This window comes from Rhyacophila brunnea, unplaced genomic scaffold (assembly GCF_057557595.1).
Source record: "Rhyacophila brunnea isolate RB1 unplaced genomic scaffold, BYU_Rbru_1.0 scaffold_56, whole genome shotgun sequence".
Lineage (NCBI taxonomy): Eukaryota > Metazoa > Arthropoda > Insecta > Trichoptera > Rhyacophilidae > Rhyacophila > Rhyacophila brunnea.
Window position 1 is genome coordinate 1,348,185 of NW_028233235.1, and position 26,748 is coordinate 1,374,932.

Below are 26,748 nucleotides of genomic sequence, written 5' to 3' on the forward strand. Positions count from 1 at the left end.
TTGTGTTTCACATTTTTATTATATTTAATTTAATATAACTATCTTATTGATATATCAATTTTTTTACTATTTCATTTATAAATGGTTCTTTATGTTATTATCTATCAAAACTTATTATTGATATCCTCGAATTTTTTACAATTTTATATAAAAATGGTGCCTTATTTTTTTATTTATCATAACTTATTATTGATATCCTCGAATTTTTTACAATTTTATATAAAAATGGTTCTTTATGTTATTATCTATCAAAACTTATTATTGATATCCTCGAATTTTTTACAATTTTATATAAAAATGGTGCCTTATTTTTTTATTTATCATAACTTTCTTATTAATATATCAATTTTTTTACTATTTCATATAAAAATGGTGCCTTATTTTTTTATTTATCATAACTTTCTTATTAATATCTTCAATCTTTTTACTATTTTATATAAAAATGGTGCCTTATTTTTTTATCTATTAAAAATAAATATTGATTATCTCAATTTTATTATTATTTCACAAGAAATGTTACTTTTTAAATTATTTTTCTTACTTATCTTATTGATATCCTCACTATTTAATTTAAAATGAAATTTGTGATTCACGAAACATAATAAAATAAATCTTTTATTGTGCTAATTAGTTGCAAAGAATTAAAATTATACTGGATTAAATTACTATTTTTATAAAAACATTTTCAGTTGTAACAAACTATACCATGCTTTATCTTTATCTCAGTAGAGAAAATTTTTCCACAAAACTATATGTATATTACGCTCAAGAAGGATATTTTGATCCACTTAAAATTCATACAGAGCACTATATCGATCTGTTTTTATATTTTACTGCTGATGAATAAAATAGTTCGATTTTTTTGTATTGATAAATAAATACGGTGCATTTTTCGCAGTAAAATAATATTTGATTATGATGACGAAATAAAAATATTCGTTTACGCATTAAATAAATGCTACATCGAGGAAATATTATTTTAAACGTAAATAATTCTAATTCAATGCAATATTTAAAGTAGAAGCCACATTTATTTGAAATAATAGAATATTTTGGATGAAACAAGGACAGATAATTATGTGTTATACTACAAAATTACACTAATAAGGGTTTAAAATTGTGATTGAGCGCATTCTTTGCCAGAAAACTACTAAATGGTGGGGTGTGATCTCGTATTTTTACATGAATTATACTTTATTACTTTTGTAATTTACGACTTGTAGTTAAAGATTTTTTTTTATAATTGACTTGATTGTCTTATCGCAAAAATATGTTATCACTATATTCAAAAGTACTCTAATTATTCTATATGTTCTCTTTATCATCTTTGATTTAAAGAAATATTAATAATAGTGTTTTTTGGCTCGATTTATTGCTACTTCAATTTTACAAAGTTCTTTCTTATATATTAGTTGATATTATATCAACTCTTAAAATGTTGCATAATATGGTATTGTCTTTGTTTTTAAACTGCGTATATATGTAAAATATACTACTAAAGAATCTTATTTTATTTATTTGTCGTTTTTTTCTATATTATTTTTGTTTATTTTGAGTATTATTTTCGATAAAGGGCAAACCGGTCATATTTTTTGATTATTATGAATATACCTGCCCTCTAGCTCGATAGCTCGATGTGTTTCTTTATTTTCAGCAGGACTTTGATTTCTATATGCATTATTTAAATTTCTTAGATCTAATTTGGGCAAATTTTTTTATGTAATTTCTTTTTTTTAAGCGTACATTAGAGACTTTTACTGTCTTGTTATGTCTACTATTTATAACTTCGCCTATAAATTTTTATCCAATGCTTAAGTGATAAACTGTTTTATAGTATTCTTTTGCGATTGTGCATTCTAATTTTTTTGATAATTTAATTTGATGTTGAATAAAACGAATTTTATTTCTTCTGCTAATTTATAATTTTTTATGATTTTTTAGTGATTTTTTTTAATAATTTATTTGATAATAAGAAAACGAAGTTTAGTTTCTTCTGTTAATTTATAATATTATATGATTTTTTAGTGATTTTTTTTAATAATTTAATTTGATGTGACGTGGAAGAAAGCGAAGTCCAGTCTCTTCTATCCATCTTATATTTATCTACTTTCACCACTTTAAAGATACAAGATATCGAAAAATTAATTTAGCTGAGCATTAAAGAATTTTAGACGCAGTCAAATTGATTTTATTTTACACAGCAAACTATCTTTTTGTTATTATATTAGTATAAATTATATACATTTTCAATGTTGTATTTAGATTGCAGATATTCATTTACCGGGGATAAATGTGCAAACTTTCTTTTTTCATTTTTAGGATTAGCGATTTTCTTAAGATAATTTCTTTGATAAAAAAATTTTTTTACAGAGCAAGAGAATTATTTCAGATTTCAGCTCAATGTTTTCTTATCTTCAACCAAGGTCTTTTCTTTATTAAATAGTTTTATATGCGTGCTATTTTACTAATATCCTTTATTTCATCACCTGATTATTTTGAATTTATAGGTTCCTTTGCTACATTCGCATACTTTATTATGATAAAGCGAATTTGTTCATCGATTCGATTATATACAGAAGCTCATAATATTTTATTTATTTGTCAGTTTACTTTGATTTTTCTAGTTGTTCAAGCAAAACTTGATAATGGTCTTTAAAACAGATTTGGCTGATACTTCTTTCCACCTCGACATCTTTAAAATATTTATAAATGCACCTTTGAAAAATAAATAAAACCTTTTACTCAATAATGCTGTAAAAACAGATTTTCACTTTATATTATAAAACAATGCTAAAATTCATATTATTCAACAAAACGATTTACAAACATTTAAATAATTATTTTATTTAAACTACCTAAAAATATTTAACCTTATTTTTTTCCCCTGCCATATACATTTTAATATCTTCATCAAGCATTTCTTTAGTAGGAACAAAAGTTTCATTTTTAAACCGCCTCTTTCTAGCAAAGGTTTTTTCTTTAGACAATAATGGTCTATTAATCAATCCCGTTCTCTCATTTCTTCTCTCTTCAAATCTGTTAGAACGTGGTCTCCTTGCCATAAAATCTTTCCTATCATAGAAACGTTCCCCAGAACCATGATTTCTATCATAATAAGGGTCTTGCAGTATATAATTTCTATCATAATAATCATTTGTCTCTCCTCTTCTATCATAAAATCTTCTTGGTCCATGACTTCTTCCTGTATCATAACTTATTCTTGTATTATATTCACCTCTTAAATCATAAACACGAGGATATCGTTCGTGCCTTGGTTCTAAATGTCCTGGATATGCATTTCTTGATGTGTCTCGCATTCCATAATAATATGGTGGTGTTCCTCGGGTATTTGATCTTTGGTTGTAATGATCTTCGTTGTCGAGTTTTCGGTTTGGATTTCGCCGCTGTGGTGTCTCATCGATTTGTTTGTTGTTCGTGTTCGTCATTTTTATAATTTTTTGGGGGCTCTTTTTTATTTTGATCGTTTCATTTTTTTAATTTCGGGGACGAATGAAATTGATCAGAAAATATTATCGTTTTTTGAGGTTTGTACTTTAATATTGTATAATTTACTGTCTGCATCTAGGAATATTGTAAAGATAATGTGGTCGAAAGAAGCACCAGCTGAATCTCTTCTATAGAACAATCTAAAGTTTTGCTTGAAAAACATAAAAATCATATTAACCCATAAATAAAAATCAGTTTAATTTAGTTTATAGTTAAAATTTTTGGATTTTAATATATCTATTAAATATTTGAATGCCCAATAAGATATCAGTTTAATGCAACGAACCTATAAATAATATTTCTACTTATTTGTTTTTTCTTGCACAAATAGATTTTTGTATAATTTATCTTCTAGTTAGTATTTGATATTTTAAAAGGAACTATTAAATAATTGAATGCCGAAACAAGATTTAATGCAACGAAAATATGAATAATACATTTATTTGGTTTGTTTTGCTTTTACACAAATAAATAATTGTATAATTTATCCTCTAGTCGTATTTAATTATTTAAAAGTAACTATTAAATACTTGAATACCGAATAAGATATCAATTAGATGCCACAAATTTATAAATAATATTTCTATTTATTTATTTGGTTTTTTTTTACATAAATAAATAATTGTATAATTTATTCTCTAGTCGCATTTAATTATTTAAAAGTAACTATTAAAAACTTGAATACCGAATAAGATATCATTTTAATGCAACTAACCTATAAATAATCTTTCTACTTATTTGTTTGGTTTTTTTACATAAATCCACCTTTCATTTTTTTGTGTATTAGTAACATTCAACACAAAATTATTCAATATTTTAGTATGGGCTCTTGTGCTAAAAATTTAATAATATATTTATTTAATATAAGGGCAAAGGTGGTTGGTTGTGTGGTTTACAAGTTGGACCCCGGTGAAGGGTCGTGGGTTCCACTTCCACCCACCCCGATAATTTAAAACGAAATTACTTTTAAAAAAAAGACTCAAGGGGGCGGCCAGTAAATAATAAAAGATAAACCATAAAGCATTGGCAAGCCATGAGAAATAGGTGGTTTTTGTGTAAGCCGTTGAACTGTGCCTCCAGAATTAAAAAGATCCCACACCGTTCAGCAAGGATATAGGTAAGTGTAGAGTGTGGTTGTAGCTTGTAGCTTGTAGCGATGAACAGTAGACAGAATCACATTCCCTCTACATAATGACTGCCGCCTATGAGAATGGGCCCAATTCACGGTGATTACGGGCGACAATGAGTACTGGGGGAATTCCACAGAGAGACGCATCAGTTAAGCAATAGTTCCTATTAGTATAAAGCGAACTTCCTAAAAGTAATAGAAGTAAAACATAAATAAATAAAGTAAATTTGATTAGAATTTTATGAGGGCAATAATATTTTAATGTGATCAATATTATACAATTTTTGTGTTTTAAAGACGAATTAATGTAAATTAGGGTCACAAAAAAAAAATTTATTTTTTTGGTATATTCAGTTGCCTTAATATTAAAATTTGGTCATTTAATGCCTCAATTTGGTATATATTCATATTAAATATTTTAAAGCCGAATTTTCATATTATAAATAATAAGATGAATATAATATACCCTCACAAAGTATAATAATTTGTTTGTATTTTGCTTGAATACCGCAATATAATTCGTATTTCGATTGATTTACATGGTTTTATGTTGCTATATAAGCGTTAAAACGGCTTAATACATACAAATATGTATTTTGTTCGCAATATATCAATTTGGCGATCTACTAAGGAAAAAAAAATTTAAGCTATGTGGGCTTGCCTTATCTATATTAAAAAATTGATTGTTTTTTTGTTCTCTATCTAATATTTATGTTCAGTTAAAGGTTCTTTACCATAAACTAACTAAAAACTTTTTTTTTTGGTTTTTTATTGTTCTTTCTACCTTTTCTACGTTGTAAAACCCGTATTAATCTTAGAAAGAATGGCAATCACATATATAATGCATAAAATATTAAGATTTTTTCTTTTTGGCTTGTATTAGTATCTTCTGCCTCTTTTAAATAGGTAAAACTTAAAATGTATTTAAATAAGAAATTGAGTAAAATACATATGTGCATTATATGATTTTTTTTAGTAATTTATTCCTTTTTATAAATTAAGCAATAATTTGGATATTCACAGAAAGAACACTAAACACACATATAATATATAAATGCATAAAATTTTTAGTATTAGGTTGTTTTTTAAAATTAACACTAGTTCACAACCAATCAGCAAGACATTGCAATAAAGAGCATCAATTATAATTTTAGTGCACTAAATTGTTTATTAAGATTTGTTTTTGTTTTAAGTTTTGTCTTATTGCCTTTTTATAACCAGATAAGAGGTGATGTTTTTTTATAGCCTTCTATGTTCTTTTTATTCCTACTCACTTTCCTCATATCTTCACTACATCTTTTTTTTAATATTTACTTTATATTCGTCTTTTTGCGCACAAATCCGCTTCGTGTTGGCGAACCTAAATCTTAATATGTGCCTCATATTTAATATACGCATAATTTTTACTTTTTATCGTGTAAAATTTATATTAAGCCATAAATAAACACAAAAAAAGCATTTTAGAATGATTTAAAGTTGAAATAATATTATAAACTACACAAAAAAAATACATTTACTCAGCAATTTAATACAAACATTATAAATAAAATTATAATAAAAGTAGATTAAATAAAAATTATAATATTTTCAAATATAAAAAAATAATCAAACACATTTCCATATTCGTTTTATATTCAAATTCTATAAGCTATAATTTTTATTTTATAATATATGTAATCATCATTGCTAAAATCGAAATATGCAGACCGAAAATACAAATTCTTGCCATAAAAAATAAATACTTCTTCATCATAGTAGTTTATATGCCTTTTAAATAGTTTATACAATTTTATATTAATTTATTTAAGAACGACATAATGTTTTATTATTCAGGCATAATAATTTATTTTATGAAACTTAAATAATAATAGAAATTAATATGTAATCAAAATAGGCTTTTGTAAAACTAAATAAATGTATATCTTTTTTTCACAGGAGCATGTATTTTGAATATTAAAATCATAATTTATCGATTTTTTTATCTTTAAATAAAAACTAATGCATTTTTTCTTATAAATACTAGCCCCATTTTTTTGTGTATCTGCATACTTTAAAGTATTTTAAGCATAAATATTTGTGTCGGCTTTTTATATTTGAGATTTTGTACATAATGTTCAAAAAAAATTATCATAACTTGTAGCGGCTATCATGCTCGATAAAATAATTTTACTTTAAATATCGAAATCTCCCATATTTATATTGTAAAAACGATTTCATTACTATATAAATATATATTAACGTGTTTTAGAATAATATATGTATTTATTTTACGTTTTTCTAGGAGAAAAAGTCGAATACCAGAAGAAATAACTTTATCCATTCACTATATTACACCAAATTATAATTTACGCGTAAATCATTGTATTATATTGTAAATATTACAAAAATACTATTTAAATATGCTTTCATATTAAATTTATTATTAATACATTCCACATGTGTATATAACTTTATGAATCATGCATAGTGTTTTATAAGAGAATTAGCAAGATATTGCACTAAATTATAGGAAAAGTGGTATTAAAAAAATATAATTCTGCGTATTATACGATAATATTATCACTTATAAAAGCTTTACTGATCATAGTTTTAAGGGTCAAATAATATAAATTTTTATGAAAATTAGTGGTATTGACACTATTATCTAGATTCGAGATTATTTTTTTTGCCAATTTCTGAAGATATAAAGTTATTTTAAAATTACATGGGATTTACTGGTTTAATAAGCTTGTTTAAAAAGAAACACCAGAAATAAAGATATGACTTTTTTGGCTAATATTCTCCTTTTTTCGCATTTAACACCATTTAACACCATTGAATAGTTTATAAACTTAATTTTTTTTATGTATTCATATACTACATAATATAATTTTCTTGTCCCAATTTTCATAAACCAAAATTATTATTATTTATTTCGTGAATTTCAAGGTCATGTAAGATAAGCTTTTTTGCCATGTATATCAATTTAAAAATTACAAACATGGTTTTTAATCTAGAAATCTTTAAAGTAGACGATTAATATGTTTGGTTACAATACTAAATATACTATATGTTAATAATAAAATCCATATAAACTCGAAATACTGGCTATGTTTTTATAGCAGAGCCAAATATTACAAGCATTATTTTCTTTTAAACCGATGTTAACGCAGAAATATGTGCTATATTTATGTGAAAAAAAATCGAAATGCAACATTTTATAATACCACAGAAAAATAGAAACTTCGATATCTTAAAACGTTTGATATTGTATACACATCGTATATAAAATTTTCATCATCTATTGATATATTATTTAGATCTTATAGAAACGAATTTTTCAATAATCACAATAAAACTTTATTATTATTTTTTGAACATGTTTTAGGGCATTTAGTATTTACAAAACGAAATATAGGAATGTAAAATGATTATAAATTGATTTGAAAAGTAAAAATTATATCAACTAATTGTAAAGTTTATAAAATATAGCTAATATGCTCTTAGAAGGTAGTTTAAAATGGTTTTTCAAATTCCATTAAATGGGGTATTGAAATCATACAATACATTTGTTTGAAAATTTTACCTTACTATTTTATTCGTATGAATGCGAAAATAGAAAAAAATATATGATCGACTTAGAAAATTGGCTCATAATATTATTCAAAATCAATAAAAAATATATTTCCATGCGTGAAAATTTCCTACAGAACAATAAAGAATAAAAAAACCAAAGTTTTGAATATCTACATTTTTTATAACATAAATAGCTCAAAAGTATTGATCGTAAAAATATTTCGAATAAAATACTTCCTGTGTCGTTCAATGAAGATATCATATTTATAAAAAAATCACATTCATTGGGGGTTTATACATTGTATTTTTATAAAAATAAATGGATTTAATTTTCTTACGGCAATAAGGTCAACGTTATGGGAAAATCCCATCATGCCAATAATACCCTTTATTACATATAATTGCAACCAGGAATTGTGTCAAGTCATTTTTGAGTCACAAATAAGGGTTTGGTTAAATGAGGGTGATTCTTCAAGTCAAGCGTCGTTCTAACAGTGTTTTGCTGTTATCCTTGCAGCCAAGAGGCTGTAAATATCTCTTTGAAAATCTAATGCCCCTACGTGTTGGGAATTAGAGAGGGTCTATATTATATTGAAGATTCTAGGTTGAATATTGTCACTATACAGACATTCCCTCTATCATTCTTTTTTTCAAAACTGTGATACGCATCAGTATTAAACAAGAAAACAAGACATATATTTCCCACGTAAATCCATTAAACAGACACAATATTTTTTTAGATTTCGCCAATGGTGTATATATCATAAATAAATAAGGCGAAAAAAAATTTACAAAAATTATTGTTCTTTAACTTTCGCATTTGAATGTTTTTTATCTGTCAAATACTAAACATTTGTAAATAATTACTTGGTTAGTTTCACATATTATCGCCGATTCGGATCAAAATTCGGGCCATGATTAATCTAGGATACTTTTTTTTTTTAAAATTCCTTACATAGAGATAACTAAACACTAAAATATGACTTTTAACATATAATATTTATTTCGTGCGGTCATTCTTTATTTATTTTCTGAAAATAATGTATCTTGAAATAAGATAACTTTTTAAATCTGATGCAATCATGCATAAAATCTATGTAATCAAAGTTTTAACAAACTATTATTCAATATTTTATATCTATCTGAAAATTTATTAATTTTATTTTTCAATTTAAGAAACTTTAAACGAAAATATCATTCGAATTTATACAAATTTGTTTGCATATAAATTAAAAATCGTATATACATCTATTAAAATCGATTGACACACAAATGGTTATTTTTTTTTTGATTTTCTGATTATAAAAAGCTTTATGAAAGTTCAATTTATATGTAGCCAAAAAATAATTGCAGATAAATACAAAAGGAACTTTTTATTTTTATTTTCATGATCGTTTTATATCACATCCCTTTTTTATTCTAAAAGAAATCATAAAAATGCATTTGAATTATTTTTCAAACATTAATTTTGAGCTTAAGGTGCAAAAATTATTAATATAAATGAAATATTTAATTTATAAATTCTATTTATGTGCTCAAATTAATAGCACATCCGTCAAATATATTATATTTATAGTAAAAAACCATATTTTACAAACATAAGTACATGCTAAGAGGCATATTGTAAATTTAATTATTCGAGTGGCCTAAAAACATGATATTTTATGCTGGTTGAAAGGTTTCAATAATATTTGCCCTTTTCTTCTATTACAAAAAATAATTATTTTTACAATTTCTTTGGTATTTTTATATTCATAATAAATATAAATGAATTATATGTAAGGTATAGACTATCGCAAAAATTATAAAAAAATATGGAGGTATTAAGGGCAAAAAAAAGTCTAAATATATTTTAAATACATCAAAATAAACCTTATTGATCAGAGAAACTTAAAAATAATATTACTTTTTCAGTAGAATTTATGTTTTATTTTATTATTTTGATTTTTCGTGAATAAAGTAATTTATTTATCTATTTTTGGTATAGTTGATATGATACATACAGAGTTATTATCATCAGAATTCTTTTAAATAGACCAAATTTTTTTCACTTACACCCCTTCAGAACTTCCGTCGTCTTAATTTCTATATCCCCATCTATAAATCTTCTCTTTCGAAGGGAAGTAGAATCGTATCCCACATGCACATTTTGTTGCATTCTTGGGGGTGGGTTTTTACTGCTGCGTATATTAATTATCAAGCTTGCATACGATAAGGTATAAATGGCAAAGTTCAAAAGGAAACTTATTGCCCAAACAATGATGTAGTGAAATCTCAACCGGCTTATATATGATTCTGCGGCGTTTGAGCAGCTACTCTCACCACTGCCTACAAAATTACATTTCCACATTGTTGAGGCCGTAACACGAGCATTAGGATTACTTCCTGTTTCTAAGGTGAATTGATTCAGAAAAATACTTTTATATAGACCCACTAAAAACATCAGAACACCAAAACTAATAGATAAAACCAAAAAGCCCAGAATTAAGTGCAGTTTCATCAAATATTTAACCTTAGAGTTTATCGCACACGATGCAAATAGTGCAAGAAATATATTTGAAACGATTGTATATTTTAAAATCAAATCCATGTCAAAAAACCCCATGTTTAAAGTACACTCTACTCTGAAGAAGTTTAAGTTAAGTAAATAGATGACAATAAGATATAAATTTGTCAAAACCACCACCAGCGAAAATAACTGCCCGAATAATCGAATCGACTTGAATGCGCGTGTTGTCGCCATTTTTTCTTGTCATTATTATTTTCCAATAAAACATATTTATCCCATTAACCAATAATTTTCGATTCTCCTTTTTTTCTTGATTCTCCTTTTGTAAATACATCAAATCATAAACATAATAAAACGACGATCAAATAAGTTGAATCTTCATATTTTTCGTTTTAAGCACGAAAAAACGTAGAAATTTTTTTCTTTTTATATATATACCATTTTTTGATTCATGATAAAAAGTAATCGCTGGTTTTATTTTACATTTTGACAGCAGCGACCAATAGTAGATTATTTTTTTAATTGAATTCACCAGAAATTAATTTCAAGAAACAAACGATAAATATCATTGTAAACGGCATTTCTAAATCATAAAAATAAAAAATATATGGTCTGAGATATACCGCTTGTATTTTTAACATCTTAAAAAAATTTATTTTAAAACTTTTTTTAATGTTGCCATTTTTATTGTTTTAAAATAGTAAATATACACATTTCTGATTACATTACCGTATAATTTCAACAAGGAGCATTGAATAAATTTTTTTAAAACACTATAAATATAATTAAATGTATTTGTCATCAATGAACAAAATTTAGTTCGATTATCGTTCTATAAAATAGATAAAATGCCCTGAAAGAAAAAATATATATAAATTTGTATCTTTCTACATATTTTAACATTCAATAATAAAATTTTTTTTATGAAAGATAGCTTGAATTTTTTGTGAATTTTATATTATTGTTATTTTAATTTTACAAAAAGCATAAATAAAACCTTTGAATGTAACTAGTAAACTTCATAATAAAACTCGTAGAATTTAATTATTCGATCTTTAAAGAAAATTTTTTTTTATTTGTCGATTTTTGATTAATTTTAATTGAGTTCTTGAATCTAATTAGAAAGATATGTTTCATATAAATTATTCAGCCTTTTATTATGTAGAAACAGCATTTTATAAGTCTTAATCATCAAATTCGTTCACTGTAGAGTTTTTTTACGGATTTATAGATTATTTACGTGTAATATGCAAATTATAAAGAACAACTTTTTATTCATTGCCTCGGAAATTTTTTGCTTTTACCAGTTAAGTTTAACTAGGTTAAGATTTTATGATATTTAGTGCCTTAATTTATATTTCGTCAAAATTAAAATAAAAACTCTACATTATATTTAAGAGAAATTATTAGAGTTTTATAAAATAATCAATATACTAAATTATACTTATACATCTCTTAAAAATAATTTTTTAAAAAAAAATTTGAGACGTAATATCAAGTCAAGTCTAAAACTTATTTTTTATAAAATATAGGCACTAGTGACCTCGATATTTTTTAGTAATATTATTTTGTTGCTTTTCAAAAACTTATTGCAATAAAAAAATGTACACTTTTTCTATTTTAAATCTGTTTTTTACACGTTTAAAATGACATAAAGATTTAAAATTAAATTTATTACCATATAATTTTAATAAAATCGTACTGATCAGAAGGATCATGATTAGCTTGTGATAAATTTAGAGCAACAATTAGTCCAAAATCGATCATACAAAAATTAAATTGGTTGTTATTGTATTTTTTACTACGGATATTAGATATCTAAATTTAAATAATATAATTGTCTAAATAACCAACTGCATTACGGATAATTCTTATCCTACAAAATACGCTTGAAAGCCGATAAAAATTAAAAATTGTGGTCATAAAAATTCAACCACATAATCTGGTTAGAACTCTTATTAGAAATACGAACATTTATAATATTTTATCAATTTGTTAATTGTTGTGTTCTATAATTTTTATGAAGATGAATAAAAGGGGGAAAACACTATCTTATAATATACAGATCATCAAAATTGCAAATAAAATTTCATATATGTTTTAAGTGATTACTTGGAATTTAAGGTCAACTTTTAAAAGAATATTATCATTAAGAATGCATATTTACAGCAAAATCAAGCTTTCCGATATTTTTATTTGTTATATGAGCTTAATTATCTTTTTACATCAAAAATTAAAAATAGCACCTAGCTATACATAAACAGAGTAAAACACTTAAAAACATGCAAGCATTCTGAAATTTTGGCTCTTCAAATATTAATCAATTCAACAATACGTTTAGAGAATTTGTAGCGAAAACATATTTCTTTTATGCAAGACGGAACATTTATTGTTACTTCAACAATTAAAAATCCGATCATATCAAAATAAATTTAAATTAAAGACGAAAAAACCATTAGAATGGTTATATTAGCCTTATTAATATATGTGGAAATATAAATTAACTAGACATTTCTAATTTTTCACCAATATGGGCATAATCTATGTGAAAAAATAAATAGATCTTAAATCAATTCCCAATGATCATCCATATAAACAATTTGTTTTTGAAAAAAATAAAACATTTCGAATATTTTCAATGCACGCTTTATGAGTACTATTTTAATGGCAATAAAAATCTTTCTTTTTTCTAATAAAAACAAATGAATCATATTCTGCAAGAATTAAACTTTAGCCAATATGTTAAATTAATATAAAATACAAATGATATTGTATGTCTCAGCAGCCATGGAGAACGCAAAAATAAAATGTTTTGCAATATCAATTAAATATCCTATATGTGCTAGAAATTGTGTTTATAAGAATTTTATACAATGATCTAACTCATAATTGTATTAAATTTACGCTTTTGGGCATAAAGCATCTTCAGATAAAAATGTAAAAAAACCATAGCATATAAAATTATTTGCTATATATAGATTCTAAAATAAAAAAAGGTGCTCGAGTGACTCGAATCGAACTTTGAAAAAAGCTATATAATACCTAAAAAATACGTATTTCTTACATATTAAAGATATTCGATATTTATAAACACATTTTGAGTTAATTTTCCTGAAAGTCATGCGTGTTTGTCATAAGAAGATAAATTTATGTTGTTTTAAACCCATTAGTTACTGAAAACATGCAAATTTATGTTAATTTATAAATTTTCTGCGAATTATTATACTACTTGCTTTATATGAATTTTATTATACAAAATAAATCTTAATCTGAATTTCAGTTTTATTATAAGTTCACAGATGAAAATTTAAATTTATTATTTTTAATATCTTCTGAAGGTCTAATATATTTGAGGCCTCTTTTGGCGTAATAAACCCTACTTCTATGATAAAAATAACTAAAAACCACAAATAAATTATTTCCGTTTGTGTTTTATTTCATGTTTTATATTAACAGTGGCATAAATATTAAAAAATTCAACCATGGCAAATAAATTATGACGTACGTTAATAAATTGAACCATTGTACATATTAAATGAATTTATAAAATGAAGCTTTATCTTACACATTTTTAAGAATATGGCTTATAGTCATGCGTTTTATTGCGCCAATCGGATGGTAGAAACCAGAACATTTTTGCCAAATCATAAGTTTTTTTTTAATGTAGAGTAATTCATTTTGGATCTATTTTTGCACAAAACGCGATAACAATTTAAATTTCCCATTCTATTAAACTGTCAAATAATGAGAGATTCTAATGCCCATTTGTGCAATTTGTAAATGATCAAACAATCAAATTGATGTATAATATACCAAAAAATGGTGAAATATTTTTATTGATAAATATGAAAATATATTCTAACTAGTCCTCTTCAATGTATATTTAATTAAACATTATTTATGAAATAATTAAGACACTTGAACTCATCTCATTTGAAAGAAGAAATGCGTTTGATGAAGATAGATCAGAGGAAGCTGTCAAAAGATGTATCAAGGAGTTGTGCAATATTTCCAACGGACTGACTACGTATCAAGATATGGGAAAGGGATATAAAATTTTAATATTGATAAAAACGAATAATATTGTAAGATAAAATTAATTTTACAATCTATGAATACTTGATTATGGAAAAGAAAAAAATTATTATAAAATAACCTGTTCATAATATTAAAATGTAAATCAAAAAAGATACACAGTAAACCGACAATTTTAAAATAACAATGTAGTATATTGTGATTCAAATAGATATACATATTTTATATATCGTATCGATACCTGGAAACATTTTTTTTTGTTATTTTAGCATTAGAAAATTTATATAATGATCCTGAATTTAAAACACCAAAACAATATTTTATATGCAAGTTTATTCTCTTATGAAGCATATAAAATTAATAAATAACCCTCTGAGTATCCATATGACCTTACAAACATTGATTTAAATGTAGTATGCCACATCTTATATCTTTTTTCTTACGATTATATAAGTCTATGGTTTAAAGCCCGTCTAAAATTAATAATGTTAAATCGTATATCATGAGAATTAATCGCTACGTTCTTAAGCTTAAAAATGTAAAATGGTTGATTTACAGCCCTAAACATATTATTTTTCTTTGTCTAGTACTACTAATTGTGATTGTGTGGGTTTTAGCTATTTTCAATCTTATTTATCTTAATTAAAAAGATATTATTTGTTTTTTTTAGATTTGCTCATATTTTTTACAATAATGTATTTCATTAAAATTATTTTTACTATGTTATCTGGAGATTTATAGTATAGCTCAAAAGTTGATCGGTAAAAATTCAAATCTATTGACTCAAACAAAAGTAAAAATTTCATAAACACATATACTTAAAAATACAATATTTGTGTTTTTTTTATTCATTTATTGCATAAATATATATTATAACCAGATTTTCTAGACATGTATAGTACAGCTCATAAGTTATATCGATAAAAATCCCAGTTTCTCAACCTAAAGAACAAGATAAATTATATCTACAGTTTTAAAATTGACACATATGAGCAGATTTATTATATGTTACTGACTACACGAATATAATTTTAGTGAATATTCCATTATACCAAGACTTGCTCTAAATTATCCTTGATTAGCAAGTGATAAGCAGCGAAATTAAATTATAGAATTGACTAAATTCATACACAACTGATATGTATCGTGAGTTTTTTTTTACAAAATTTCTGCTATTTTATAAATTTTTCATTTAATTTTATTTTTTTTAGCGTGGGGAGATTTTTACGAATCAATAATTTTTTTATTATAAGTAAGTTATCTATTTAATAAATTATATTTTGCATGATATTCGTTTCCGAGCTCAGTTATCTATAGTTTCAACTTCACATCTGCAAATCAACAATTTAAAATGATAATATAAATAGGTTTCACTGCCTTTTTTCAGAAAAATTTTGATTCAAACACAAAATCAACATTATAAAGATTTCTAATTGCTATCCGAACGTCATTAATATAATCGCCTCATAAGTTCTTCATATGAATTTTATCATTTTTATTTTAGCTTTATTTTTAAAATTCAGCAAATACAATTCATGTAATCATAATTTTTCATAGGATAAGATAAATTAATTCCATAAACATAATTTAATTCCAAAGTTTTTAGAACACTTTCTTCATCTAAATAGAAATGTATATAAATAAAAAATGCAAACAAAAATCAATCATGATTTAGAGGTAAATAATATACTCACAGAATTAGAGACACATTTAGGCAAAAGACAAGAGAAATTGGCTGCTATTTTAGAAAGGTTGTTTGTTGAAATGCAGGATGTAACACTACACGCGAATAATTTCATAGTTTCTGAGAATAAGAGTATTATGTATAGAATAGAAAATATAATTGAGAGTATAAATGAGATTAAGTCTAGAAAACACCATATCCGAGAAACATATAATATGATGCTGATTGGTATGGACAAATTCATAAATAAAAAAATGGACCAATGAAAATTTATTTTAATGTGATCATTATCATCTAATTTTATTTTATACAATACGATTTACTTTCTAATAAAATATTTTTTCAAACGTAGCTTAAATTATGAAATAAATAAATAATAAGCAGTAATACGGGGCCAAAAAAATATAATGAATGGGGTTAAATTATTTTTCGATATTTATATATAAAAATTTAGCTTGCCATAGATTTCAACAGAAGTAAATCGATAATTGAATAAAAATCAACAAAATATAATGAAATAAAGAGATCCATAAAAAAAATCACGTTTGCCCATTTTACATAAAACACCAGAAATACATTCTAATAATATTTTTAAAAGAAAGATAAGCAAAAAAAACAGTATATTTTGCCCTTTATAAACATTTAATATAAGTAGACAATATAAAACCGTTTTTATAGAACACTATTAGCCCCATTCGTCAAAAAATAGGATATTATGCTCCCAAATCACCATAAGATTATATTAGGAAGCTACAAATAGTAACTACAGCAGAGCATACCCCCCAAAAATATAATTTAGGATGAAAATTTAATCAATAAGTTTCAATATGAGAAGATTCATGTGAATTTAGTAAAGACGAAGATATTGGAAGAAGCGTAACTAAATTCACATTATAAAGAAAAGTAGAATTGTAAAGAAAGAACTTAAGTCGTTAAAAAAATCAAACAAACCCTGTAAATACAAATAACTAAACAGTAATTAGGAACCGGAATTATTTCTTATTTAATGAATTTGGTAGTACTAAAAAATATAACTAAAAACCTTGTATATTATAAAAATTTGTATAGAAGTGGTGACTATATACAATCACTCACACTTCACAAGACAATCAGCTCGATTATTTATGATAGAATAGTATGATTAAGATGACAGAAGATGTATGAAGATATTTTAAACATTTCTAATTCACTAAATAATTCTTGGCAAAAAGATGTGCTTGTATTGAAGAAACTTAGCCCATATAAAGCAAAATAAATTTTTTCTATATCCCGATAAATTTAATGCTAAAGTTTACATAAAACATAAAAATACTGTGCGTGAATGATAAGAACCTACAATATAACAATCAAAAGCCGAATTATTTAACTCTATTTTTTTAATGTCTAATATATGGGTGATATATTGTATAAATTAACTGCAGATGAAGAATAACATATAGAACAACAAAAAAATATAGGTAAATTATGAAAATGTAATATTATTCAATGTATGATTCTAAGAATATATTTGTTTAATATTTACCGACATGGTTTTCTGTGTATTTTTAGCCCTATCAGATTTAAATAATTGTATATGGTTTGGTATTTTATTATAAAGATTATATAACTACTAAAATCGAATTAAATACATAAAATTTTGGAATCAACGGATATTTAATTTTATTTGCCATTATTTTTTTTTGTGAAATTTTACTGTATTATTTTATTATATATATTTAACTACCAATAAATCAAATTAAATAAAAAAAATAACAATCTGATTTTTAATTTTATTCACTTTATTTGTTGGAATTTTACTGTACTATTTTATTATAAACATTCAATAACCACTAAAATCAAATCTAATAAATAAAAAAAATTGGATATCAAATTTAATTCGTAATTTTTTTGAAGTTTTACTTTACTGTTTTATTATAAACATTCAATAATCACTAAAATTGAAATTAATAAAAAATATATATAATAATTGGATATTAAATTTTATTCGCAGTATAAAATCCCGGACGAAGTAGAAGAATACATGCAAGCTCTCACACTCCGCAAGACACTTGAACTCATCTCATTTGAGAGAAGAAGAGCAGTTGATGAAGATAGATCAGAGGAAGGTGTCAAAAGATGCATCAAGGAGTTGTGCAATATTCCAAACACGCTGAACACGTCTAAATAAATAAAATCGATAAAAAGAAAATTAACCCATAAATAAATAAAATATTAAATTTTATTCGCGATTATCGTTTCTTTAGCGTTTATCATATATAAATATCACACAGAACTGATTTTTTTAAGATATTCACTTAAATGAACCTAATAATCTATATAATGTTTTCTTTTTTATCGTTACTGTTTTATATACTATCTTTTGCGAATGAAATTCTACACTTAAGGGTATTTCTTTTTAAATTAATTATAGTGACAGTATTATTTGATTAATTTTAAAGTTCAAGAATACTAAATTAATGTTAATCCTCAATTCGAATTTCCTATAGATAAAGTTATCTAAGCTTATTTTGTATTCTTTAATTTATATATTGGATTTTTATTTCTCATCAATTCATCTTTATAGATGTTTTGGGATCCAAAAGATATCTTTAAGTAAATTTTTTTAAGTAGTTGTAGAAAACAATTAAATGTAAACGAATGATTATATGACAGTTATTCTTTTTATCTGTTCTATATGTCTTTACATTATTCTTTTAATTACCTTTTAAGAAACCAAATAAATTATAATATAAGCCGTGTATTGTATAATATAAATATAATCTTAGATAATTTCATTTAAGTATTACACAATGTAATTAAGATTTTCAAAAAATTATCATTGAATTACGATTAGAATTAATTGCATTTGATGCTGCTTAAATTAAGTTGCGTACCCTATAAATTAAAATGCTAAGTTTTATAGTATTATTAGAATTTGATGAACTAACAGGCTCAATGATAAAGGAAACGTACATGAACGATTCCGATAGAAAGAAATGTAATGACTTTCTCGATAAAAACAAAAGTTGTATAATAGGGAATAGCTTTCCTGATAATAGTTCGCATACGCTTATGCATGATGAATTTATATTTTTTTTAGAAGAGAATATTTATGGTTATGTAATTTTTCAACAAATAAAAGATGAAAGTAAAAGTCGAAAATATATGCAGAGAAGTATTTGTTTTATTTGTAATAATTTATCGATTACCCTTCTCAAACATTTAAAAATGGCATCTTTAAGTGAAAATAGACTAAAAAATATTTATATGGAATCTAAATTTCATTATCAAAATATTGATAGGCTGTGTACTCAAAAAAAATTTAGACACGATATGGTAATTAATTCATTGAAAGAATTAAACAGTTCCAGGAATGATTTGGGATTTCCAAATACTATTCAAACTTATCTACAAGATAAAAAGGAACGTTCAGCTATGTTTAATTCATATAGTTTGAACATAGATCTTGAAAAATCGATGAAATTTATCAAAAAAAAGCTACATTTTGTTTTAGAATCTCTCATTTTTGGCCATAAAATAAAAATAATGTCAATAATTCCATCCAAGATTATGGCTTGCATAGATTATATGCTACATATTCTCGAACCTTTAGGATATCAATATAAAATATTCCCCTTTTTTTCATTACTTAACCCTCAAAAGACTTATATTGAAAATTCAGAATCTTTTATTTTAGGGGTAACTAACAACATTTTGTTTCGAAATATGAACTTTAAACTAACTATAAATTTAGATTCCTGCGATGTCATATATGATACAGAGAATTTTATATACAGCGAACTTCTAAAAGACTTGGGTGTAAATTCAATAGAAAGTCCAATGTGCTACCTGATAAAATTTATATATACAAATATTTCGAAAGTGGATAAAATTGGACAGAAAAGAGTTAATTTCATAAATTCTTTTATAAGTGTTCAGGCATCTACACAAAATGCTAAAGAAAAAATATTTCAGCTCTGAAATCGTATTTTATCTATTTATAAATCGACAAGACGCCTATTTTTTAATACGTAGATCTTGGAATATATGACTATCTTGGCTTGCTATATATCTGCCCGATTATCGAACATAGAAAAGTAAATATATAATTCACTATATGTATTGCCAGAGAAAACCAACATGTAATTTCTTTTCTATTAAATATTTTCGTTCACAATTAATTTTTATTAATCAAAAAAAAATACTTTGCATATTTTTGTTTGCCTTTTTGTGCTACTATGCTTTCTTCACAAAATTTAAGTTGATATAGCTAACATGTTTATTCCCTAATATTTCTTAAAAGAATAAAATTTCAAAGATTATTTCCAAAAAGGTTTTTTGATGGTGTAAATATAGCCTACTTCATAGCTAAATATCATTTAAACCTTGGCAAAATGACACAAAACGTCTATTAATCATATATAGGCTTATAAGTATAATGTAATATCTATATAAATTTTTTTTAAAAAAATCTGTTATTTTGTATTGAGTTAACACAAACAATATAGAATATTCAGATTAATTCTATTAATAAATGAACAGATAAGCCAATGGAAGTATTCATATTCATAAAAAAATATTTTATGACTTTTAATAGGAAAAAGATAAACTTAAATATATTAATGTTGGCTTATAGATAATTTTAATGCTATACACCACATTATACGTAATGTAAAGGATTTTATTCAAAAATTTTAGGCATAAAAAATACACAAGAGAGATAAAAGACTATAAATTCGTTGTATATATTTATTTTTTTGCACTTCACATAATAAACGGCGGGATTTCATTCTGTATTATATTTAAATAGAAATAAGGGTATAAAATTTCTTAAAATGAATAATTTTTTTAATTGTTTACAAAGTTGTTAATATATCGTTACAAATTCGGTTATTTTTTTTAGAAGTCACGAAATATAATTTTTAATTATTATTATGCAAAATCAGTTTTCTATAGTTTAATATTAAGTGCAAGATATACCATTTTATTTTTTTTGCTTGGAGGGATAAAGAATTTTGACAAAAAAGGCATTGTTTTTCTCTTTTATAAAATACATTCAAAAATTGAAATGTCTAAAACCACAACTATATATAAAAAATATTTTATCGACATTTATTCCTCAAAATTTCAAGAATTTGAGATGAGAGGGTAACTTCTGTCAATTAATTTAGACCGGAATCAGTTGAATGTCTCAAAACAAAAATTAAACAATTAAAAAATACTAATAAATAAACAAATAAACAAATAAAATTTTTGGCTGATTAAAACTTAGAAATTTGAATAATTTTGTTGGTGTTTGAAAAAAAGATATTCATAAAAACATAAAAAACAAAATTTAAGCAACATTAACTAAATATTAAGTGAGCTTACATATGTTCGCATAAATGAAAAATATAAAAATCACACACAGTACAAGAATATTTGAATCTCGGGCAAAAAATATAAGACCGCCGCAATATATTTCTATTAAGGATGAAACAGACGCTTTTGTCTGTCAAGAATATTTTAACTATCTCTAATGTGCAGCAAAAAAATTATTTCTTGTAATCTATAGTTTTTAAGGTAGAACTAAAGCTAAGTATAAGATATGAAGTTTAAATTTTGACACAATTTTTTTCTAACTAAATAAAAATGTTTGAAACTAGAATTTATAGTAAAGTTTTAGTTAGATTACGTGCGTTGAATAATATTAAAAAAATCAAACATATTTTATTAATGATATAGGAAATTGTCTTAAATGAACCACTATCATATTAACTAACAACTACCTGGGTCAGATAATAGATATATGACTAGTCTATTAGGTTTTTTTGCGCACACATCAAACTAGTACATATAATTTCTTTCCTTTTTATTATTTATTATGCATATTGGAATAGTCTGCCATACAGTAATGCCTTTCATGAATACATGCATATTTTTACGGCTTTATGATATTTAATTGATAGATTGTAGAAAATTAGTAAATTTTCATTTATTATTCATACATTTAAATATTAAATCATTCCTATTTCCAGTGCTCTAAATTATTTATTCTAATAGTTTATGTAAAAACACTTCAATGTATAAGTCATGAGCGTAGAAGATGTAGTTAGGAAGAATGTAAGAATGATTTTCTTGAAAAGAGTATTCAGAAAATCTGTAATTTAGAGAAATCTAAAATTTATTTACGAGCAAACATGAAAAGATAAAAGAAAAATTAGCCGTTAACCCTTAAATAAATAGGTAATGGATAAGATGTGGACACAGAAAACAAATATAGTAAAGCTTAAAGATGATAAAAATTCAAATATAATGGTAAAATTGATTTTATATATAACTATAAAAGGTTTAACTAATCGTCATAATTTTATGCCGATATTTTGATTAGATCTATTTATGATTTGACTCTTGAACTCATCTTATTTGAGAGAAGAAGAGCAGTTGATGAAGATAGATCAGGGTAAGGCGTCAAAAAATGTATTAAGGAGTTGTGCAATATTTATAACACGCTGAACACGTCTAAATAGATATATATAATTGATAAAAAGAAAATTAACCCATAAATAAATAAAAATGTAGTTGGGCTAGTTTTTTTATCTTGTTAAACCAAGTAAGTTTTGGGTTATTCTATATCAAGCAAGCCATATTTTTATTTTTTTATCATATCATCCAACAGAGATTTTCTTTTTTATCACAACTCATTTATTCAAGTGTATTCCCAGCTTGAGTGTTTGTGGGTATGTCTTTTCTTCTATTTTGATTCATGGTTCTTTAATGTTATATCATCATTTTTTTATGATGAAACGTCTTAATTACGACTTTTGGTACTATTGTTGTTATCTACTTATAAATTAGTGAGAGTCATCATCAGATATGTTTTCTCTGTTTCAATAAGTTTAACAGAGTTATCTTTTATTCATTCAAATATGTCTATTCTGACATTTAAAAGTTTATTGTCCGTTTTCATTCGTGTACCCACCTTGTCTCTATATTTTCATTCTAAAAAACATACCTATTATTGGGAATTAGATAAAGAATTGTATTTTTGATTTGCATTTTATATATTATCAAACAGAATGTGTGATACATTACTTGGAGCAAACTTCATTAATACCTCTTACCATCCCTTCCTCTGCTACATTCTCATCGATACCCCTTCTTCTCTCAAGACTTACCAGTTCAAGGTTCTTTTTAATTCCATGCTTCAGGAATCGGATTATCGATAATTTAGTATAATATCCATGTAATTTTTCTTATTTAAACCCATATTTATTAGTTATCAATGATCACATTTTAAACAAAAATTTTGGCTATCACACATTGTCTGGCATGATTTTGTGTACCATACCCCTTTTCACTACTTATATGTTTAAATATTTTTCCGAACCCTATAATTTATATATGTCCTATTTCGGTTTATACTTCCGTGACACATTTTGTGATATTAAGTTACTATAGCCTACAATATTGCGACAAAAGAAGAAAAAATTGTTTATGTTGTATATTAATCACATGATGATCTCCTCAAGTATTTTTTTATTAATTTTACGCTCTCTGTTGGACTTATACTATTCGTACTTGCTACACTTATTTCGATTAAGGCTATAGACTTCCTATTTATATTGTATATAATGTGTCGTCAGTCACAAAATACTTATATACCTGTATTTTTTCACATGTCCACCTTTTTTCAGCAATGTATTTGCATGATTTTTTTGGATCGGATGGGCCACGCATAATTTCATATCTATTTTAAAATTTCATTTACCTGCTTGCTAGCATAAAATGAAGACATATTGCAATTTATTTATTTCTTTTTATATGATACAGAATTGCCTATGAACCATTTATTTATCGGGTTTTGGACCTCTTATCTTTTTTTGTGTTAAATTTTAGTTTGTTTTATATGGCAAAAGTTCAGCTAAAATTTTATTTAATCTTTTCATATTAACTCCACTTATTCTTGTTTCCAGAATTATCGATATAAGATTTTCTTCAATTTTATTGTTTGTGTGAACTCTTCTAATTAGTTGACATCCATAACACATCCATGTCAAATAACCGGCTTTGTGAATACACTATGATATCAGCATACAAAAGTATTTAAATTAATGCGAGATAATTTTTTTATTTAATTATGACTTAATTTGATTTTTAGCTATTATATATTGTCAAAGCAAGACTTCTGAATGTTTCTTGAGACATATTGGCGATACTTTTTCACACCTCGTCATCTTTACAATCTTACCCAATAACCATCTTATTTCAGACTCAATAGTTCAAGTGTACTCCCTAATACTATTGTTTGTGTGTATGTTTCTGCTTCAATTGGCATTCCCAACACCTTAATATACGACTTAAGATATGTTGTAAATATCACTGTGCATATTATCTAATTTAATGGGGCATATTTAAAGATATTAATAAGAAGCAAATGCAAAACTTGTACTAAAAGTAAATAAAATTTCATGGGTGATTTGGATACACTTGAGGCTAACTTTAAAACATTGGGTTTTTTTTTAAATAATTTAATGTCGATCTAATAGTTTTTAAGCGGTTCGAATATAATTTATAGACTAAAAATAAAATACATTTTAAAATCAATTAGAATAAGTTTAACGTTTAAAATTTAATGTTAAATTATATAATGATAAATTTTGTTTTTTTCTTTGATCATAGAACCAGCTAATAATAACACATACCCATTAGTAGATAATTAATTAATATTTATATTTACAAGAATATTAAGAACAAGCAATAGCTAATGCTGCAAATACAAATATATTACATTCAGAGTAAATCAATATCGCATATAATCAATGTATATCATAAAAGTAATTTATATTATAAATTTTAACAATATGCGATGTAATTGCAAAAAAAAACATTATAGTATATTTACAACTTTAAATAAGCATACAAATACAAATTATATACTTGAAATTTTTTATAGAGTTGCCTTAAAGATATTTTTATTCCTAAAATTACATTTATTACGAGCAGAAACTATTTCATAGTGTTTTATTTTATTTACCAAGCATCTAATAATTATTTATTGCACGATTAAAAACCCTTTACCTTTATTAAATCCTAAAAAGAACAAATTTTAATGATCACAGAGGAATTTCATAATTTCTCTAAAATCTTTTTTTTTATTTTGCAGTTTTGATTTATTTTATATTTGATCAAAACGTTATTCTATTTTGTAAAAATTTGTATTTTATCTAATTTTTTACATAATTATATTGAATGCACATATGATTTTAAATAGATACCTAAAAATATTGCTTATAATTTAGAAAAATACAACAAATTCTTAGTAAATTTTTCAAATTTCTTTGAAAATGCTAAGTTATTAATTAACATAATTTTTTCTATGTTTTTTTTCATATTATAAAGAAAAATAAAGGGCCTTAAAAATTACTATATTCGGATTTTGCTTCGGATAGCGATCAAAGCGTTTTTAAAATAAATCATCATAAAAGTACGAAGTGTTTTGCATGATAAATTCATCATTAAAACGGAATTTTATGAATTTGGGGCTCTTTTTTAAAATTTAAAGAATTTTCATTCTAAATAAATAAGATGTCGCTTTTTAATGCAAGTAATAAAAATTTAAGTTTTTTATTAGAATAGCCAATTCACTGAATATATTTTTATTTGTTCGCAACGTTCACTGTTGTTTATATGCATATGAGTTATAATGCGTCACTATCAATAATAAAAGCTATCGTTCTCCGCATTTTTTTTTATTGAATACTAAAATATACTGTAATTAAAAAATTAGAATATTTATCGGAATTTCGAATAAGAGCAAAATTTACCTAAAATATAAATCATTTAAAATACTTAGCAATAATTTTAAAGCTAATAAACAAACATGAGCTACCCAATTTCTAAAATATATAGAAACGGCTTAAATTTGTTTGATATATCCCGTAAACATGATTTTCATTTTTTTATTTTGATATCATGTCTTTGAGCACACAATTATCTGCGAATTAAATAGCGAAAAAAATAATTTTTAATATAAATATTTAGAATTATTGAATAAAGTTGGCCCTTTGCTAAAGTAAACAGACTTTTTATATTATCAGTGCTAAAAAAGAATTTGTTCAATAATATGATTTAATTTCAACTACTCAGTTAAATAAAGTAAAAATGATATATTTGTTTAGTTGAGGATTTTTTGTATATAATAATAGCTATTTTTACAATTTGTATACAAATTCACAATTAAATAGAGTACGGATGATGTTTTTGATCTGTTAGAAGATTCATTGCATATTTAATAGCTATTTTTACAATTTGTATAAAACACCCTGTTTGATGAGTACAGTTGATGTTTTTCTAATTCGATAGATTTTG